The 19,231-nt window shown below is 41.1% G+C and overlaps 1 pseudogene; it reads left to right on the top strand.

Annotated features, from left to right (window-relative positions):
- LOC132899126 (histone-lysine N-methyltransferase KMT5B-like) overlaps nucleotides 1-18,170 on the top strand; it is a 28,410-nt pseudogene extending 10,240 nt beyond the window's left edge.
- The last annotated feature ends 1,061 nt before the right edge of the window (nucleotides 18,171-19,231 follow it).

Genomic DNA, 19,231 nt, shown 5'->3' with positions numbered 1-19,231 from the left:
ACGGTTATCATGTCCGCACACACGCAGCGGCACGCCTCGAACTGCTACTCACGTACACACGCAGATCACCATTAGGACCAATTACCATGCACCTGTTCTGGATTAGAGCACAATCACAGCGTGTCCTTATAAGGACTCTGACAACACACAGACTTTGTGATGTTTACGCGCTGTACCTCGTGTCTCACGTTACCAAGCCTTTTGTAGCACTGTGTTTGACATTCTGGTTTCTGACTCTGTTTATGTATTTTGCCTTTTGTCTCTGCCTTTGATATCCCGTTTGTGCCACACTTGATTTTTGATCACTGATTTGGATCTGTTTACCAGCGCGTTTTTAAATAAAAACTCTTCCGGCGATTACGTCCGTCAGTCGCCTGTGTTTTCTGACTGACATCGAATGTCCTTGCGTTTATGAGTAGTCATGACAGCGGTCCTGATGGAGTAAAGACTCGAGTAAAGCTGCTTTTAGTTCGTAAAATAAAGTCCTTTTAAGGGATTTTTTTTTTTTTAAGTCAGTGATCAGCGTTCTCGATAATTGTTAGCGATCGACACCTAAGCGAGGCTCATTAAGCCTTTGTTTTATGGCGTTAATACGTATTGTTAACTTGACTGCGGACTTGATTACTTATTGTTTGTCTCTGGGGGAAGAAGAGCGCGTGGATCAGTGATGTTGTTTTGAAGACTAACTCATTGTTATTAAAGGCGGGGACACGAACTTGATTCGTGATATGAGAAAGTTTGTAGTAAAAAAGGTTCGTTATAGTGGGGTCTGTCTGTAGCGATGTCATGAGTTTTCCAAAAAGAAATATCTGTAACTAGAAAAGCACTCTGAGAGCGCAGACCTCCGCCAAGAATCCTTTAAAAAAATCCGGGATCCAGAAGGTGATCCGGGATCACCGCCAGAATTTAATGGATTGTTACTTGTGCCCAGTCACACCTCTGGAAAAAAATTTCAGAGCAATCCGTTCATTACTTTTTCCATAATGTTGCTAACAGACAAACCAACGCTACCGAAAACATAACCTCCTTGGCGGAGGTAACAATGCTACGATATATTATGTAAATGCCATTTAAATCCGTTTTGGAATTTTTTTTTTTTTTTTGGTCCTAAAAAAATGGCCCGGAAAAGTCTGTACACCTGTCGCATTGAAGAAATCCAAGACTGATGAATATTCACGATTATACAAATTAGAACACGCCCAGATGCCCACCCTGCCCCCGGCATATAATTACTTCCGCCAAGGAGGTTATGTTTTCGGTAGTGTTGTTTGGTTTGTTTGTTTGTTTTTGTTGGTTTGTCTGTTAGCAACATTATGGAAAAAGTTATGAACAGATTGCTCTGAAATTTTTTCCAGAGGTGTGACTGGGCACAAGTAACAATCCATTAAATTCTGGCGGTGATCCGGATCACCTTCTGGATCCTGGATTTTTTTTAAAGGATTCTTGGCGGAGGTCTGCGCTCTGAGTGCTTTTCTAGTTAACATTATAGTCACTGAACTCATTGGTTATTTGTTTACTTTCATCTTTTTTTTATATTTCTAAATGAATATTAAATAATAAGGTTTAAAATTGTTAATGTTGACCAAAATTACAGAAAATATCATTTCGGAACAAAATGTAGTGGATGGCTGATTTCGGAGGCGGGCTTTATTTATTATTATTTTTTTTTAACTTTCATTAAAAATAGTTTTACAGAAAGCTAAGCATGTAATAGAAATCAGGATAAAGATCATGTTCAACTACAGTCATGATCAAAGGGATGTGGAGATGATTGGTGTCTAATATTTGTCCAAAAAAAAGCATGATTCTGTTTTATATATCTGGAAGCTTGAGCTGTAATAAAAATAAATAAGTAAAAAAAAAACCATTAATTTTCTTTATGGAGTGCTGCTTGTATCTTTCAGGCCGAATTGATTAAAACCTCTCCTTTCTTCTTTCTTTCTTTCTTTCTTTCTTTCTTTCTTTCTTTCTTTCTTTCTTTCTTTCTTTCTTTCTTTCTTTCTTTCTTTCTTTCTTTCTTTCTTTCTTTCTTTCTTTCTTTCTTTCTTTCTTTTCTTTCTTTCTTTCTTTCTTTTCTTTCTTTCTTTCTTTCTTTCTTTCTTTCTTTCTTCTTTCTTTCTTTCTTTCTTTCTTTCTTTCTTTTCTTTCTTTCTTTCTTTCTTTCTTTCTTTCTTTCTTTCTTTCTTTCTTTCTTTCTTTCTTTCTTTCTTTCTTTCTTTCTTTCTTTCTTTCTTTCTTTTCTTTCTTCTTTCTTTCTTTCTTTCTTTCTTTCTTTCTTTCTTTCTTTCTTTCTTTCTTTCTTTCTTTCTTTCTTTTCTTTCTTTCTTTCTTTCTTTCTTTCTTTCTTTCTTTCTTTCTTTCTTTCTTTCTTTCTTTCTTTCTTTCTTTCTTTCTTTCTTTCTTTCTTTCTTTCTTTCTTTCTTTCTTTCTTTCTTTCTCTTTCTTTCCTTTTCTTTCTTTCTTTCTTTCTTTCTTTCTTTTCTTTCTTTCTTTCTTTCTTTCTTTCTTTCTTTCTTTCTTTCTTTCTTTCTTTCTTTCTTTCTTTCTTTCTTTCTTTCTTTCTTTCCTTTCTTTCTTTCTTTCTTTCTTTCTTTCTTTCTTTCTTTCTTTCTTTCTTTCTTTCTCTTTCTTTCTTTCTTTCTTTCTTTCTTTCTTTCTTCCTTCCTTCCTTCCTTCCTTCCTCGAAATATCACAAACAGTTCAAGTCAACCAGTTGTCCATGTGGAGGAATAAAACATTGTTCATTTTTGAATTCTAAAATATCTATTTATTGTTGATCTGGTGTTTGTTTTTGTTTTTTTTCCTAGAAAATCTTATTTTTGGCCAGTTATTTTATCAATATTCTATTATAGACAAGTAGAAAATGTATACAGATTTGGATGATTTGTATAAAGCCGCTGATTTCAGATGTTTTTATTTAAAAAGAAAGAAACCAGTGATTTGGAAAGTCTTTCCTGAAAACATGGATGTTCATAAATGTGGGCGCGCCGTACGAAATCCATGACGGCTGCTGTGTTCTGATTTCATTCCGACTAGATTTCCGACCCATTAAAGGAAGACAGGACGAGCTGAAGGACATTATCGAGAGTTTTAAAAAGCACGATGACCTTGAGAAAGCTTTTGAAGCTTTAACGTGTGGGGGATTCCTCCAGAAATCATCTTCTGTCCAAGACTAAGGCTCAGGAGAAGCTCTTCAAGCAACATGTTTGTCCTTTTATTTATTTTTTGAAAGCATCATTTTTCACATGATGTAGAAAAACACAAAATTTAACCCATGGTGTGTTTGTTTTTCCCTTTCATATTTCTTTAGGTATTTGTTTTATCTGCGTTATGTTTGCGAGCGACAGCGGGTTCGAGATTCTGCCTTGCAACCGATATTCGTCTGAGCAAAACGGAGCCAAAATAGTCGCGACGAAAGAATGGTACGAGAATCCTGTCGACGTTGTGGTATCCGGTGTATGAACTCGTACTCGCATGAGATCTCCAAGTGTGTTTTACATTCCTACAGGAAGAGGAACGATAAGATCGAGCACCTGGTGGGTTGCATCGCTGAGCTGTCGGCCAGCGAGGAGAACATGTTACTACGCCACGGAGAGAACGACTTCAGCGTCATGTACTCCACTCGCAAAAACTGCGCTCAGCTCTGGCTCGGACCTGCTGCTTTCATCAACCACGGTATTCATTAGGGCTCAGGAAATATTTTTGCAGATGGTTTGGATGTGAATAAAATTTTTTTTTTTTTTTTTGGCTAAAATTTTTCATTTCTGGTTTCAGATTGTCGGCCAAATTGCAAGGTAATTTTTATTTTTTATTTCTTTTATGATTGTGAAACGTCACGGAAAGCTGAACATCATAACTAAATGTCTGTCTTTTCTTTTTTTCCCCCCTTTAATCAGTTTGTGTCAACCGGGCGCGACACGGCTTGCGTCAAAGTTCTCCGAGACATCGAACCAGGGGAAGAAATCTCCTGTTACTATGGTGATGGCTTCTTCGGAGAAAATAACGAGTTTTGCGAATGCTATACGTGCGAAAGGTAGCTCTGAAATCTTTTTTTTTTTAATTTACGAACGTGCCTTGAGTCTATGGTTTTTGATACGTGCCCAGTTAACACGTGACTCATTTTCAGACGTGGCACTGGTGCTTTCAAATCAAAAATGGGACTTCCTGTGGCAGTTCCTGTTATCAATAGCAAATACGGCTTGAGGGAGACGGACCGGCGACTCAACAGGCTGAAGAAGCTGGAAGAAGCAAGTCAGAACTCTGACGTCCATTCCGTCAGCTCCCACACCGACGCAGACACTCAGGATTCACCAAAAATACATTCATGTAAGATCAGATACTTTGAACACTTTGCGTGTCCGATTACATGGATGTTATGGCCTTCAGTTTGACAGGCGAAGGCACTAAATAGTTATAGTTCAAATCCATGATTTGAAAGGGAGGGGTGATTCAGTTGGTTACAGTCTGCAATCTCACCACTAGATGCTACTAAATCCTACATAACGCACCTTTAAACATATATATAATTTTTTTTTTTAAAGTTATTCCACAAAATCGAGTCCTACTTGGGCTGATAGCCGATGAGGAGCGTAGCGCAGAGTTGTCTGTAATCCGTGTACGACCAGATTGAGTGGAATAACTGTTTTATTCTGTCCACATTCACTGGATTTTGAGAAACGGAGCATTTTTATTTTTTTACAAATCCGATAAATAAAAACTTTCTGCGCTCCCTTAGAGACAGGGTGAGAAGCACAGTCACTCGGGAGGAGCTCGGAGTAGAGCCGCTGCTCCTCCACATCGAAAGGAATCAGCTGAGGTGGCTCAGGCATCTCTTTCAGATGCCTCCTGGACGCCTCCCTGGGGAGGTGTTCCAGGCGTGTCCCCCCGGGAAGACCCAGGACACGCTGGAGGGACTATGTCTCTCGGCTGGCCTGGGAACGCCTCGGTGTTCTTCCCGAGGAGCTGGCCGAGGTGTCTGGGGAGAGGGAAGTTTTGCCTCCGCGACCCGGTCCCGGATAAAGCGGATGAAAATGAGAAGAGATGAGAAACTTTCTATAAAACATCCGACAAAATCATTTTCGCTTAGAATGTAAACAAACCGGCGTAATGACGAGCAATTTTTGAAAAAATGTGATGATAATTCTTGAAAAATAAAAAGATACGTTCTTACCATCAAATACTTTTATTCCATATTTTCCTTTTTTATGTGTGTTTTTGTTTTCAAGTAGAGTTTTTATTTTGTCTTTGGTTGGTTCAGTAACACGCTGCCATTTTGTTTTCTTCTTTTTTTTTTTTTTTTTGACGCTTGGCAAACCAGGTGCATTACTGCCACCGCCTGGGCTGGAGTGTGGAACAAGAGATTTTGCGGGGGGGACACTATATTTTTATCTTTAGCTATTTCTTTTTCTTTTAAATACTTGATGACAAAGTGATGCGCTCCATTTTGTTTTTCTCTCCTCATGGTATAAGAGTTGATATCCTAGTAGTAGAGTAGCCAATCAGAGCGTGCAATTGCTCGTATCCAGTGAATGTGGATAGAATAACAGCGATTTGCCCCTCTGGGCATCCTGCTTACCCATGAACCCCCTCTCAGTGTCATGTCGTGATGCAAACACACAGCTGTATAAACCAGGCTGAAGCCCGTGAGCCGTCACGCCGACTCGTGCTTTGAAGAAACTTGAACCGAGAGCCTGGCTGTATTAAATCATACTCGTACCACATCACCAAGGCTCAAATCCTTCATCCTGTAGTCTTCTGTTCCTCTACAAAGCTTCTGATGGTGCTTTGATCCACGATGCCTTGGCAGTGAAAATGCACTCACAGCTGTGGTTAGTAATGCACACCTGTCCAGGAACAAACCTTTCCTCTGAATACAGCTCTGTGGTGCATAAAATGTGCAGGATTTTTTTTAAAAAGACGCTTTTTTTTTTTTTCTCCATACAGACAGCTTTGTGTAACACTTTCTCTTAATTTATGTCCAGGGTTTGGACAAAGGCTTAAGTCTGTCAACGTTCAGTGTGAGTTTAACGTTCAAAAAGGGCTTCATTTTGTGGAATTAATCTCATCTCATTATCTCTAGCCGCTTTATCCTTCTACAGGGTCGCAGGCAAGCTGGAGCCTATCCCAGCTGACTACGGGCGAAAGGCGGGGTACACCCTGGACAAGTCGCCAGGTCATCACAGGGCTGACACATAGACACAGACAACCATTCACACTCACATTCACACCTACGCTCAATTTAGAGTCACCAGTTAACCTAACCTGCATGTCTTTGGACTGTGGGGGAAACCGGAGCACCCGGAGGAAACCCACGCGGACACGGGGAGAACATGCAAACTCCACACAGAAAGGCCCTCGCCGGCCACGGGGCTCGAACCCGGAACCTTCTTGCTGTGAGGCGACAGCGCTAACCACTACACCACAGTGCCCCCCCTGTGGAATTAATAATGAAGAAAAATCTGTCTTGTCAGATTTGGATATTCACCTCAATGGGCCTCATTTATCAAACGTTTTATTCAAGTTGTGTCAACGTTTGTGCAACCAAAATGAATGAAAAATTTCTGCTGGAGTTACAAAAATTTCATAAAATGCAGATTTTTCTTTTTGTTTGTAAAGTAAAGCACGTTGTCAATGCAGTTCATTCCTGATGCAGCTCGTTTGCGTTTCGTGACCCACAACTCCATAAACGATAAAGTGCACGGAATGCTCGGAGCATGAAATGATTGATCAGGGTAAAAGCCTGAGAAAAAGACATGGGAGGGATTTGACTCACTTTTTTTTATGATGACAAACAAAAAAAATTAATAATATATAACTTTATTGAGCGCTAAATCTTCCATCAGCTGAGGTATTGTTTTTGGATTACAGCTCCGCGCAGACACACCCACTCATCCTCTGTTTATACGCCAACATTGATTTTATCACAATTAAATGACTGGTTTTATTTTACACGTTTGCGTTAGTCTGCTTTATTCACTTATTCTTAAATATAAAGCAGCTGGGGCGGCACGGTGGTGTAGTGGTTAGCGCTGTCGCCTCACAGCAAGAAGGTCCGGGTTCGAGCCCCGTGGCCGGCCAGGGCCTTTCTGTGCGGAGTTTGCATGTTCTCCCCGTGTCCGCGTGGGTTTCCTCCGGGTGCTCCGGTTTCCCCCACAGTCCAAAGACATGCAGGTTAGGTTAACTGGTGACTCTAAATTGAGCGTAGGTGTGAATGTGAGTGTGAATGGTTGTCTGTGTCTATGTGTCAGCCCTGTGATGACCTGGCGACTTGTCTAGGGTGTACCCCGCCTTTCGCCCGTAGTCAGCTGGGATAGGCTCCAGCTTGCCTGCGACCCTGTAGAACAGCATAAAGCAGCTACAGATAATGAGATGAGATGAGAGATAAAGCAGCTGGTTTCACTAAATGTTTTGGATGATCTTCATCGCTGATGGAGTGAACGAGCAGGAGGACGTCTTTTTGCTTGAAACCCCAAAGCTGTGGATAAGGGCGTCGACTAAACGCTGTAAACGTAATAAAGATATTAAACTTAAACTCCACAGTATATTTCAGATCTACACTCCCCGTCCACTTTATTAGCGACACCCATACAAAACCTGCTGTTTTGTTTGATGCAGTTCTCTCATGAGCCCTTGGCAGTACACAGTACTTGACCGGATACAGTAACTCATATAATCACTTTTTACAACCGTGGTGAGCAGAAAAGCATCTCAGCATGTGACAGAGAAAAGAACACATTGGGTTCCACTCCTGCAGCCAAGAACGAAGATCTCGGAATCAACAACACGTTCCTGTTAAAGTGGCCGGAGAGTGTAAAAGTGCAGTAATCCATGTGGACTTCATGATTTGAAGTCAGTCAAGTTGAAGTTTACGATAGTTAGTTGTCTTGTGCGTTAAGGAACATGAGGAGGCTCCTGACTTTTTTTTTTTTACAAATTTGCATGATTTTCATGAACACCAAGTTTGTTGCGTAAATGCTGATGCATGAATCAGCTTGTTCATATCCAGGTTGATAAATGAGGCCCAGTGTTAGCATTAAAGCTAAAACGTATTGGACCTGGCAAGAGCCATGATCAAGCATCAAAATATTATTGTTTGTTAATTGTGATGCTATTAATAATAATAAGTTAAATTTATATAGCGCCTTTCAAAAAACCCAAGGATGCTTGACAAGGAAAGAAAAAATACATTTATTATACCTTCCTACATTTTCAGTTCATTTGGCTAGTTGCGGTGGTTAGAGTTCAGGAATAAAGTTACAAACTCGTCAGAAAGAAACTGACGACTTTATAATTAATGTCAAACATTCTACAGAAAATCATTCATGTTTTTTGGTTTGTTATGAAATGATGTAAGCTGACAGCCAACAGTGAAAGGAAAGTGATTTAACAAAGTTTATCAAAAAGCAGGTACGGTATAGTTATAATCATTATGCTTTAATGATTTTTATAATTTCTCAAAAAAAACAAAACCCTCAAACTTTAATGGTCACGATAAACAGAAGTTATCCAAAGCCCCATTATTTTGTGTGTGTGTGTTCTAACCCATTACCTGATCTGTAGTTGTAAGAGTTAGACTCGCCCAGATTCAAAGCTTCTGGAGGAAATAAAGTTAAAACCTGAAGTATAAATTAATTTAAAGAAAGCAAGTTGGACATGATAAGGAGGACAGAATCACGTTGCAATTGAAAACAAACCGTGAGTTTGGCACCGTTGTAAAATTCCCCCGAAATATTTTACGATATTTGTCATGGTTAAAAGTGAGACGGCCCTTCAATTTCATAAAATGGGTGAAATTGATGGCCCTTTTCCACTACCCTTTTTCAGCTCGCTTCAGCTCACTTCAGCCCGACACGGCTCGCGTTTCGACTACCAAAAAACAGCACGACTCCGCTCGCTTCAGCCCTGCTTAGCCCCTAAAACTCGCACGGTTTTGGAGTGGGGCTGAAGCGAGCCAAACCGTGCCGAGTGAGGCTGGGGGCGTGAGCAGACACTCCCCTGTGCACTGATTGGTGAGGAGGAGTGTCCTCACATGCCCACACACGCCGCGCGAGCACGCTGGGATCTGTAAACACCGTAAACCCGGAAGGAGAAGAATTACGAATTACGAGAATTATGAAGCCTTATGTGCCTCGCCTCATCTATACGCTCTTGCCAGTATCTGTTGGCGTTGTCGGTGACAACAAGCCACAGCAGCAAGACCAGCAACACTAACGACTCCATGTCCTCCATGTTTATTGTTTACTATCCGGGTCGTGAGACTACCGCTTAAAAGATCACTGATGTCACTGTTTGCGCTGCTTAACAACATCACTTGACGTCCACCCACTTTCGCTAACTCCACCCACTTCCAGCCAGCACGGTTCAGCGTGGTTGTAGTCGAAATGTAACTCCAACAGCCCCACTCAGCTCGACTCAGCCCAACTCAGCACGGCTCAGCCCAACTCAGCCGCGTTTGTAGTGGAAAAGCGGCATTAGTTCCGTCTGAAATGTGGCCATTGTGACTTATACGTTTATTTCTGTAATACCAGGCCATTCTGTGGCTGGGAAGTTATTTAATTTGAGCGGATTAAAGCAAATAATGTGCATGAAATCGCTCGCTTGGCGCAGTCAAGCAGACAGAGGAAGTCCGTGTGCACATGCGCAGGTTTACCTTCTTCTTTTGGGTTTTACGGCAGCTAGCATCCACAGTGTCGCATTACTGCCATCTACAGGTTTACCTTTGAGCGTGCACTGACAGTTCCATCATTCTGTCGCTAAACGAACAGCTGATCACACCGAGGTGCTCGCTGAGCGCCCATATTTATTCGTTTGGTCCTGCGTTTTCTTTCCTTCATATAGAACATAACATCTTTTCTTCTCGTTTTCTTTCCGTTACTGTAGTCGGTCTTTCACGTTTCATTCGCACACTCACGCCCTCCATTTTTCTCTCCTGTTTCAAATTTGTTTCCCCACAATGCCTTGCGTGAACAGGGAAAGCCTATCACATGGTGCATGACGTAGTATCTTGAATTGGGTCATGGTGAAGCAGGAAAAAATAGCGGAGAATTTAGAGTCACATGGAGAGAAACTCATTAATTGTTTTATTTAAAAAAAAACTAATAAAATTGGAAGGGTGATTCGAATTCAGTAGCTTTCGGTCCACTAAGCAAAAATAATTGGGTGTCGGGAAAATTAACCTACACTTGAAATCTGAAGGGCGGTCTAGCTTTAATGTGAACCATACAAAAGAAAAGTACAATGTCTGAATGAAATGAAGATTCACCATAGATATTTACTTTGAGGTATTTGTTCACCATTTTTGATGAAGTCTCATAATCTATAATTAGATATTACAATGTGGTTATTTTTCCACACACCTACTGTACTCTGCTTCCCCAGGATTTCGTGAACAATAACACTGCTGGATCACTGAGGAGATTGAGCTGGTTTTGTTGGAATGTTATTGATGTAATGCTTGAATAATTACTATAAAAATGATGGTTTTCAACAAATATGTAACGCATTCCGTCGGACAGGCAGATGCGGGTTTGAGTTATCCAAACATTTGCTTGTCCCGGACAGTCGGACTACCGTTATATATTGAGCTCTCCAACTTGTACGTTGAGCTTAACTGTTTGGCATTGTCCTGGAACAAATCAGAATAACCACCATGAAAGTGTTGGAAAAACTAATTAATGCTTTATTTTAAGGAGTGCAGCACTCCGTGTGGCGCTGTTTGAATAAAATAATTAACCACTGGGTGGTGGGAGGATACAAAGTCGCTGTGACTATACTGAAGTTGATTATTTTCTTTTAAGAGCATGTCCAAGAGTGTTTTATTCCTCTTATACCATAGCAGTTTACCAAGACATTATTATTATGACTTTTTTTTTTTTGGTTATAAAGGAAGTTTTTATCCTTTTCTGATTGCGTTGAATTTTGTGACACATTCACCAGAATCTTGAAACAAAAAAACAGAGCTTGTTCTGATCCAGAGAAACCGCAAAGTATAAATTCTACTGTCCTGACGATGTCCGAGAATTTAAAGCTTTACGCTAACACTGGAGACTCCTTCCATAAATATTTAACAAATGTTTTTTTTTACAGATCAATGATTACACACATTTTAATGTTTATTATTAGCGGAGCGTCCACTGTATGAGTCGTGTTAATATCAACCTGTGATCTTAATGTAGCTGCACTACGTACCCTGTTATTAATCCACAGCTTCTGACCAATTGGAAGCAAGAATTCAAAACTGCTGTGGTATGAAAGGTGTGTGTGTGTGTGTGTGTGTGTGTGAGTGAATGGAAAAACTTTGAGACAAACATTTCTAATTCAAGCATTTTTTCCATTTAGCGTCTCGGAAAAGAACGCCAGCAAGCACGAGGGTAAGTAAAACCAGGAGTCATGATGGACGGTGTCTCTCAAGAGCTTACACATCTACCTCACCTTCCAAACAAAGTCAAGCTAATAACAGGGTACCAAAGAGACTGAAATCCAAACCCTCCAAACCTTCACCCACGAACGTAAGGTTACGGAGCCAAAGCCGAGGGTCCGAGGCGAAGACCTCCGCGAAGGAGCCGAAAGCTGCGCCATGCAGAGACGTCCATGTCAAAAAGGAGAAGGACTCCCTGAGAACCTTTAACTCTGCAGGATCTAGAACCTGCTTAACACAGCACATTGCGAAGGAAAACAATCAGCCGTCTTTAAAATGTCCTGCAGAATCGGAGAGTTGCACATACAGGACTCGAAGGTCAATGAGGACTTTGAATAAGGCACAGGAAGTTGACAGCGTTAACGGTGAACGAAGCACTTTCGAAGGCCAAAACACGGTCATTAAATCGGAGCCGACTGACATTCAGGAGTACCTCTCTCATGGCTTGAGGGTGAGCGAGAAAACGCCGGGAGACTTGTACATCGGAAGAGTTTCGAACTCCCAGCATCACCAGTTTACGCAGCTCCAGCTGGACAGGAGGATAAAAAGCGAGGACGAGTGCACTGAACCTTTAACGCCAAGGTTTACGCAAAGTCCTTGCGTCAAGGACATGCTCCTCGGGTTTTCCGAAAGGCCTCAGCATTCCAGTTCCTCCAAAAAGGACAAGTCTAAAGGAAGCAGTCGGAGTTTGCGAAAAGGGAAGAAGAAGCACAGAATTCCTTGCTACGACGCAGTGATTCTGGATAGCAGCACAGGGATTCCAAAGCTGACCTTGCGCAGACGTCGGGACAGCGGTGAAACCAGGCAGGCTCATGTGAACAACTCCTCCTCCTCCTCCTCCTCCTCCTCAAAAATCAGCATCAAGCTCGGGAAAGACCACGAACGTGACGAGGGAAGCTCTTACGGAGGCAAGTTCAACCACGGCTTCAGTTCCACGTCGCAAACGAGTTCCAGCAAACTGAAGACCCAGCTGAAACATGAGGACAGCGAGCACCTGGTCGCGCAGGCGTGTGTCAACAGCGGTCACAGGAGCAACCATGTGGATCAGCAGCCTTCATCGGAGGAGGAGGAGGAGGAAGAGGATGATCATGACGACGATGATGATGATGATGATGATTACGAGGACGATTTCTTCCCACTTCCATCAGCAAAACGTCTCCGACTCATTCTCGGCAAAGATTCCATAGACATCGATATCTCCTCCAGGAGGAGAGAGGATCAGTCGTTGAGGCTCAACGCATAAGCTCACATTTAAGATTCACGTGTACATAAACTTCAGGTTAACTTTATCATTTCACTGAAAAGAAATGCATCATTCAAGGAATAACTTGAGCTTTTTATTTTCAGTCTGTTCTCTCTTCACCGTATCTCTAGCGTTGTGTGTGATTACTGTGGATAAGAATTTCAGCATTTCCCTGAATAGTAAAATAGCAAACTTTTTATGCTAAAATGGCACTTAGTCCATGGTGGTCTATGGGCAAATGTCAAATTTAAAATATATAACCGTGGAACGTAAATCGAAACCAGCAACCAAAACACTAAACGTGTGAGGAGGAGACTGATGTGAGACCTTTACGGTGTTGCTGTAGCATTTACAGTTTTTGACCAAACGTTAATACAATTCGCCTGGCGCAAAAGCCAGTTCGCTGAAGCGGAAAGGACGGACGTGAAAGATGTCTTTTTCGTTTTGGAAAATCTTACCAACGTTGTTCTGACGGAGCGATCCAGTAAAAAGTTTCCTGAAGTTTGTGTCAATCATTACACCATCAGATACATCAGTAAACACAAACAAATTGTTTCGTATTAAAAATTATTATTCTCTAATAAAGACAGACCTGTATCGTTCTCAAATACGTTATTCAGAGCAGCCTGGGGAGCAGTTGGGGGTTAGGAGCCTTGCTCAAGGGCACTTCAGCCATTCCTGCTGGTCCAGGGACTCAAACTGGCAACCTTTTGGTCCTAAAGCTGCTTCTCTGACCATTAGGCCATGGCTGTCTTGTTTAAAACAAAAGTGCATTTGTTACTTCAGCTAGTTAGTATTCAATTATTAAGTATGAAGCTAGCAGAAGTTGACATTCATCTTGCACAAAGGATCAAATGACAACCAGCTGCTTAGACGCCGAAATCCAAACACAAGGCCTTTAAGATGCGAGCAAACTGGAAAATCGTTAGCCGAGTTCTGGTCGCATTGTTGTCACAAGGTTCATTGCAAAAGATTTGGGATAGCTGATTAGAACTAAATATAAACCTCGCATCTTAAAGTCAATGATTTTTGCATTACGTTAACAGCCGCTCTTATCCAGAGCAATGTACGACACACCCAGGGTCTTGTTAAAGGGAACCTCAGCCATTCCTGCTGGTCCAGGGAATCAAACCGGCATCCTTTTGGTCCCAAAGCTGCTTCTCAAACCATTAGGCCATGACTTCTCCCAAACGTTGTGTAAATATAATGTAAAATTGAATTGTACTTTTTTGAAATTTTAAAATAGCTAGCCAATCCCAGGCTTCTGTTTAGCAATGTATGCGGAAGAGGGCAGATAGCGCTCTTCTCTGTAACACAGCACGTGACAAAACAATTCAAAGGCTTTCTCGGGAAAATGCGTTCACGTGAATGTTTAGTATGGAAATCGAACATCTGCTCTTAGACTTGCGTTGGAAGTGAATTTTGAGGAAACAAATTATTTTTGTTCAGTTTTTATTTATTTATTTATTTATTTTCTCCAAGAAATTGTCGGAATTCTTGTCTGTCGTGATCACACACGCACTATAGATACGGGAGAACGGGGGGAGAGAGTGGATGAGTGTATTTCTTTTAATTAACTTTTGTATCTTGTTAAAATGCACTTAATACGGACGTTGGTCTTGTAAATGTTTTGTAAAGTAATGATACTTGCGTGACATCAGTCTGATGTTATTTTTAAATGGTGTGCTCTGCTCTGCTGGAATCAGTTGAAGAAACCTATCTGATGAGTCATGTAGCACCATGGGGCTTTTTTTTTTTTCGTGGATACACTTTCGTACACTCTCGTATTGTAAGCGTATCTATAGAGCACAGAACTGACGTTGTTTTATTTACTGGTGTTTTTTTTTTTCCTTCTGAAATGTAATTGGTGCTGATTCTCTACGCCATTGCGTCCGAGCGAGCAGGTCATGGCGAGAAATAATTTTGCGTGTGAATTCTCTGGAGTAGGATTTGTAAAATGGCAGACTTCCATGCCATAGGTGCTCATACATTGGGACATCTGTGAATTTCTCATCACCAGGCAACATTCCACACACCAATGAGGTTTTTTGTTTTTTGATTTTGACAATTTTCAACTCCGCTGGATATTTTGATCTTGAAAGCACCTTGGAGTCGTTATGAACCGAGCGTGTGATTCACATACGGCATTATCTTTTGTCATCATGGGCAAACGCAGAGCATGATTTGTGAGCTCTAATGATCATGTTCTCATTCAATACCTCTTTTCTGTAAATGTTAAACCTAATCATAGCACTAATCATCGTTAAGTTGTGTATTTTTGTTTTAAATATGAAAAAGGAAAATGGATCACGGAAACAACTGTAGACGATTTACGCAAAGTCTCAAGTTAAGGACTCGAATGCGTCGTACTTTTTAAAATCGCACTCTCTTCTGTGTAGAAAATTGGAATTTTTTTTTATTTATGTTTTTAAATAGCACAATGCTGTTGTAGGAAAATAATCAACGAAGAGGTGGTGGGAAGCAGCCTCGTTCACGGACTACGACTACCACGACAAAGTTGATTTGTTTTCCTATAACATGACTTCCTGAAGCATTTTCATCCTCTTCTACGTGACAAATTTGTCAACAATTTCATTTGTTTCTTATTTCCCATTTATAGCTACAATCTGGTCTATAAGTATTTGGACATTTTATGGTTCTGTCTCTGTACACCACCACAATGGATTTGAAATGAAGCCGTCAAGATGTGACTGAGGTGGAGACCTTTATCTTTAATTCAAGCTGTTTTAACAAAAAGATCATGTTAAATGTCTCGGAATGACAGCCTTTATACACTACCGTTCAAAAGTTTGGGGTCACCCAGACAATTTTGTGTTTTCCATGAAAAGTCACACTTTTATTTCCCACCATAAGTTGTAAAATGAATAGAAAATATAGTCAAGACATTTTTCTGGCCGTTTTGAGCGTTTAATCGACCCCACAAATGTGATGCTCCAGAAACTCAATCTGCTCAAAGGAAGGTCAGTTTTATAGCTTCTCTAAAGAGCTCAACTGTTTTCAGCTGTGCTAACATGATTGTACAAGGGTTTTCTAATCATCCATTAGCCTTCTGAGGCAATGAGCAAACACATTGTACCATTAGAACACTGGAGTGAGAGTTGCTGGAAATGGGCCTCTATACACCTATGGAGATATTGCACCAAAAACCAGACATTTGCAGCTAGAATAGTCATTTACCACATTAGCAATGTATAGAGTGGATTTCTGATTAGTTTAAAGTGATCTTCATTGAAAAGAACAGTGCTTTTCTTTCAAAAATAAGGACATTTCAAAGTGACCCCAAACTTTTGAACGGTAGTGTATAGTCCTCTATATAGTAATTCCCTATATAGGGAGTAGTGAGTGATTTTGGACACAGGGTATAAGTCTGGAGTTGATTCCTAGCTGTTCATGTGAACTCTCATTATGCAGTCCAAAGTGAAAGTGAAGGAGGCCATCATTAGGCTGAAAACAAATCAGACCTATCGGAGAGACAGCAGGAACTTTAGGAGAGGCCATCGCAACAATATGGTGCAGCTTTAAAGAGAAGGAAAAGAAGGAGTGCACTGGCGAGCTCAGGAACACCAAAAGATGTGGAAGACCACGGAAGACAACTAAAGTGGATGGTTGTTGAATTCCTTCTTTAGTGAAGGAAAAACCCCTCGCAAAACGTAGCCAAGTCAAGAAAATGAAGGGTTGGGGACATCGTGGCTAAGGCGCCGTACCATAAGTCCGGGGACCCGGGTTCGATTCCGACCCGAGGTCATTTCCCGATCCCTCCCTGTCTCTCTCTCTCTCTCTCTCTCTCTCCCACTCATTTCCTGTCCTGTCTCTACACTGTCCTATCCAATAAAGGTGAAAAAAGCCCAAAAAATATCTTTAAAAAAAAAGAAAATGAAGGGTTTTCTTGTAAATATACAGGGTTGACCTCAAGATGCAAATTACTGCCAATGCTCAAGAACAGAAAGGCCAAATTAGACTTTGCTAGAAAGGTGGCCTAGTTCTGGGACAGGCTTCTGTGGACAGATGAAACCATGATGAATTTGTACCAGAGTGATGGGAAGAGAAGAGTATGGAGAAGGAAAGGAAGGGCTTGAGATCTTCTGTCAAACATGGTGGATCTGGGTGTGTGGGGCTGCCGTTGGAACTGGGTGACTGGTGTTTATTGGTGATGTGACTGCTGAGAGAAGTCGCAGGATGAATTCTGAAGTGTATAGAGCTTTACTTTCGGCTCCGATTCAGTCAAATGCTGCAAAACTGATCAGATGGTGTTTCACGACCCAAAACGTCCTGCGAAAGAAACCTAAGAGCTTCTTCAGGCAAAGAAATGGAACGTTCTTAAATGGCCGAGTCAGTCAACCCAGTTGAGCTGCTTTTCATTGACTGAAGGCAGAAAACCCCCACAAACAAGCAGCAACTGAAGGCGGCTGCAGTAAAGGCCTGAGGGAGGAAACTCGGTGTTTGGTGAAGTCCATGGTATTCGGATCCAAGTATAAATCTGATTATTGATTGTCCAGTTACTTTTGAGCCTGTGAAAATGGAGGGGCTATGTAAAAATCGGCTGTAACTCCTAAACAGTTAATATTTGTTAGCTATCTTGATGGCTTCGTTTCAAACCCATTGTAGGCGTGTACAGAGGCAACAGTACAGAAATTTGTCACTGTCCAAATACTTATGGATCTGACTTTGCATTCAATGCAAAAGATGGTTCCTGTTTTCACTTGTTATAGCAGCTATAAACGGTCGTTCCTTTACCAGACTCGTTTTTTTTTTCTTTCCCTCTCGCTCTCAAAGTTAACAAGACACAAAAACACAGCTTGTCTCATTACCAAGAAATCACAAAGTGTAAACTATTCTGTCCTGAAGACGTTGGGGGGGGGGATGGAGATTACGAAGCGCTGACATTGGAGACTCCTTCCATAAACGTCTCCTCACAGATTGATTACACTTTGTTTTTATTTAAAGCCATTGTGAATGAGATTTGGAGCTGCTGTTATAGAAAATGAATCAACCCCTTCCGACCAATCAGAATCCGGAATTGATCAGCGCTGCAGTTTGAGAGAGATTGGAAGAGAACTCGTTCCTCGATCATCACAAGGTGCCTTGCATCAGGGCCCTGACATCGCCAGTTGTTCCTCTCTGCTGGTTGATGTGATGTAAGCATATCATGTGATGCTTAAAGATGGACGTTAAAGCTTCGTATCACCAGCAGCTGTGAGCCGGACTTCATCCCGTCTTCCCGATTTGTTTCCCGTCACCTTGCAGCCGATCCTCTGTTTCTGCCCTGTTTATTATCTCTGTAAAGTTCCCTGGTAAGATTCCAGCTCTGACTCGTGTGTGTGTGTGTGTGTGTGTGTGTGTGTGTGTACAGTTGTTTATAAGGGTTTGGGGTACAACTGAAATGGAAAAGAAAATGTGGCAAATGTGCAAAAGTTGCTCACTATTTAAAACTTTGTTTTTATTTAAGTTTTGAATACTTGAAATGAAGATAAAGTCCCGTTGGGAAAAGTATGACCACTTCTGAGTCCTGTTGTGAATTTGGGTGTGAGAGAGAGCGAGTGCTGTTTAACGTTTTTGATTTCTCCTGAACAGTTGGAGTCAGATTCAGAAAGACTCCTGAAACTAACACTACGTTCAGACTGCAACCTGAAACGACCCATATCCGATTTGTTGTGAAATCCGATTTTTTTTTTTTTTTTTGTTAGGCCGTTCACATTACCAATTATATGAGACTTGTATGCGATCTCCAATATGAACGGAAAACGACCCAAAAGTGTCCCGCCTGCGCAAATTGACACGTAATAAGCACATCTATGTAATACATAAACAAAAAAAAAAAGCGCACTCTTCCAAAGAGGCGGGATTAGCCAACGCAGAATAGTGACGTTTGTCTCTTGTTGATGACGTGTAGGTCGCATGAATGCGACCTGTCCCGTCAGACTGCAGTCGCATGTGAAAATAACGGATATGCATCAGAATTAGGACTACATATCCAAGCGGCCTGGGTCGCACGTGAAAAAAATCGGATCAGTGTCGTTCAGATTGTCAATAACAAATCGGATACAGATCGCATATGGGCAAAAAAAATCGGATATGGGTCGTTTCAGGGTGCAGTCTGAACGTAGTCTAAACGTACCTCTGAGTCGCCTGATTTAGGAGAGGTTTCCTTCAAAAATTAGGGCTAAAAGAGGTTTTTTTTTTTTTTTTTTCTTGTTCTGATTCAGTAACTGTTTAATCCACAGGAATCCTAAACACTAAAAGCAAAAACCATCGTAATCGGCTGCGTCTAGAGATTATTTTATGTATTTAATGATGGCAAGCTTTTTAAAGGAGGAAAAAAATAAGAGAAAATACCAATGAGTGAGAGAGAGAGGGAGGAAGGATGGGAAGAAAAAAGAGAGAAAGAAAAACAAAGATAAAGGGAAAGAAACAAAATGCTCATAAGAAGACAGAACTTATGAGAAATAAGGAAAAGGAAAAAACTAATAGAGGGGAAAATAAGAAGGAAGGGGGGGCTAAGAAAAAAGAGAAATTAATAAGAGACTGAATGGAAAAAGACGAATAAGAAAGTC

Source organism: Neoarius graeffei, chromosome 15, assembly GCF_027579695.1.
Source record: "Neoarius graeffei isolate fNeoGra1 chromosome 15, fNeoGra1.pri, whole genome shotgun sequence".
NCBI classification, from domain to species: Eukaryota; Metazoa; Chordata; class Actinopteri; order Siluriformes; family Ariidae; genus Neoarius; species Neoarius graeffei.
Note: the sequence above shows the minus strand (reverse complement) of the source record. Positions and strands in the feature narration are given on the sequence as shown.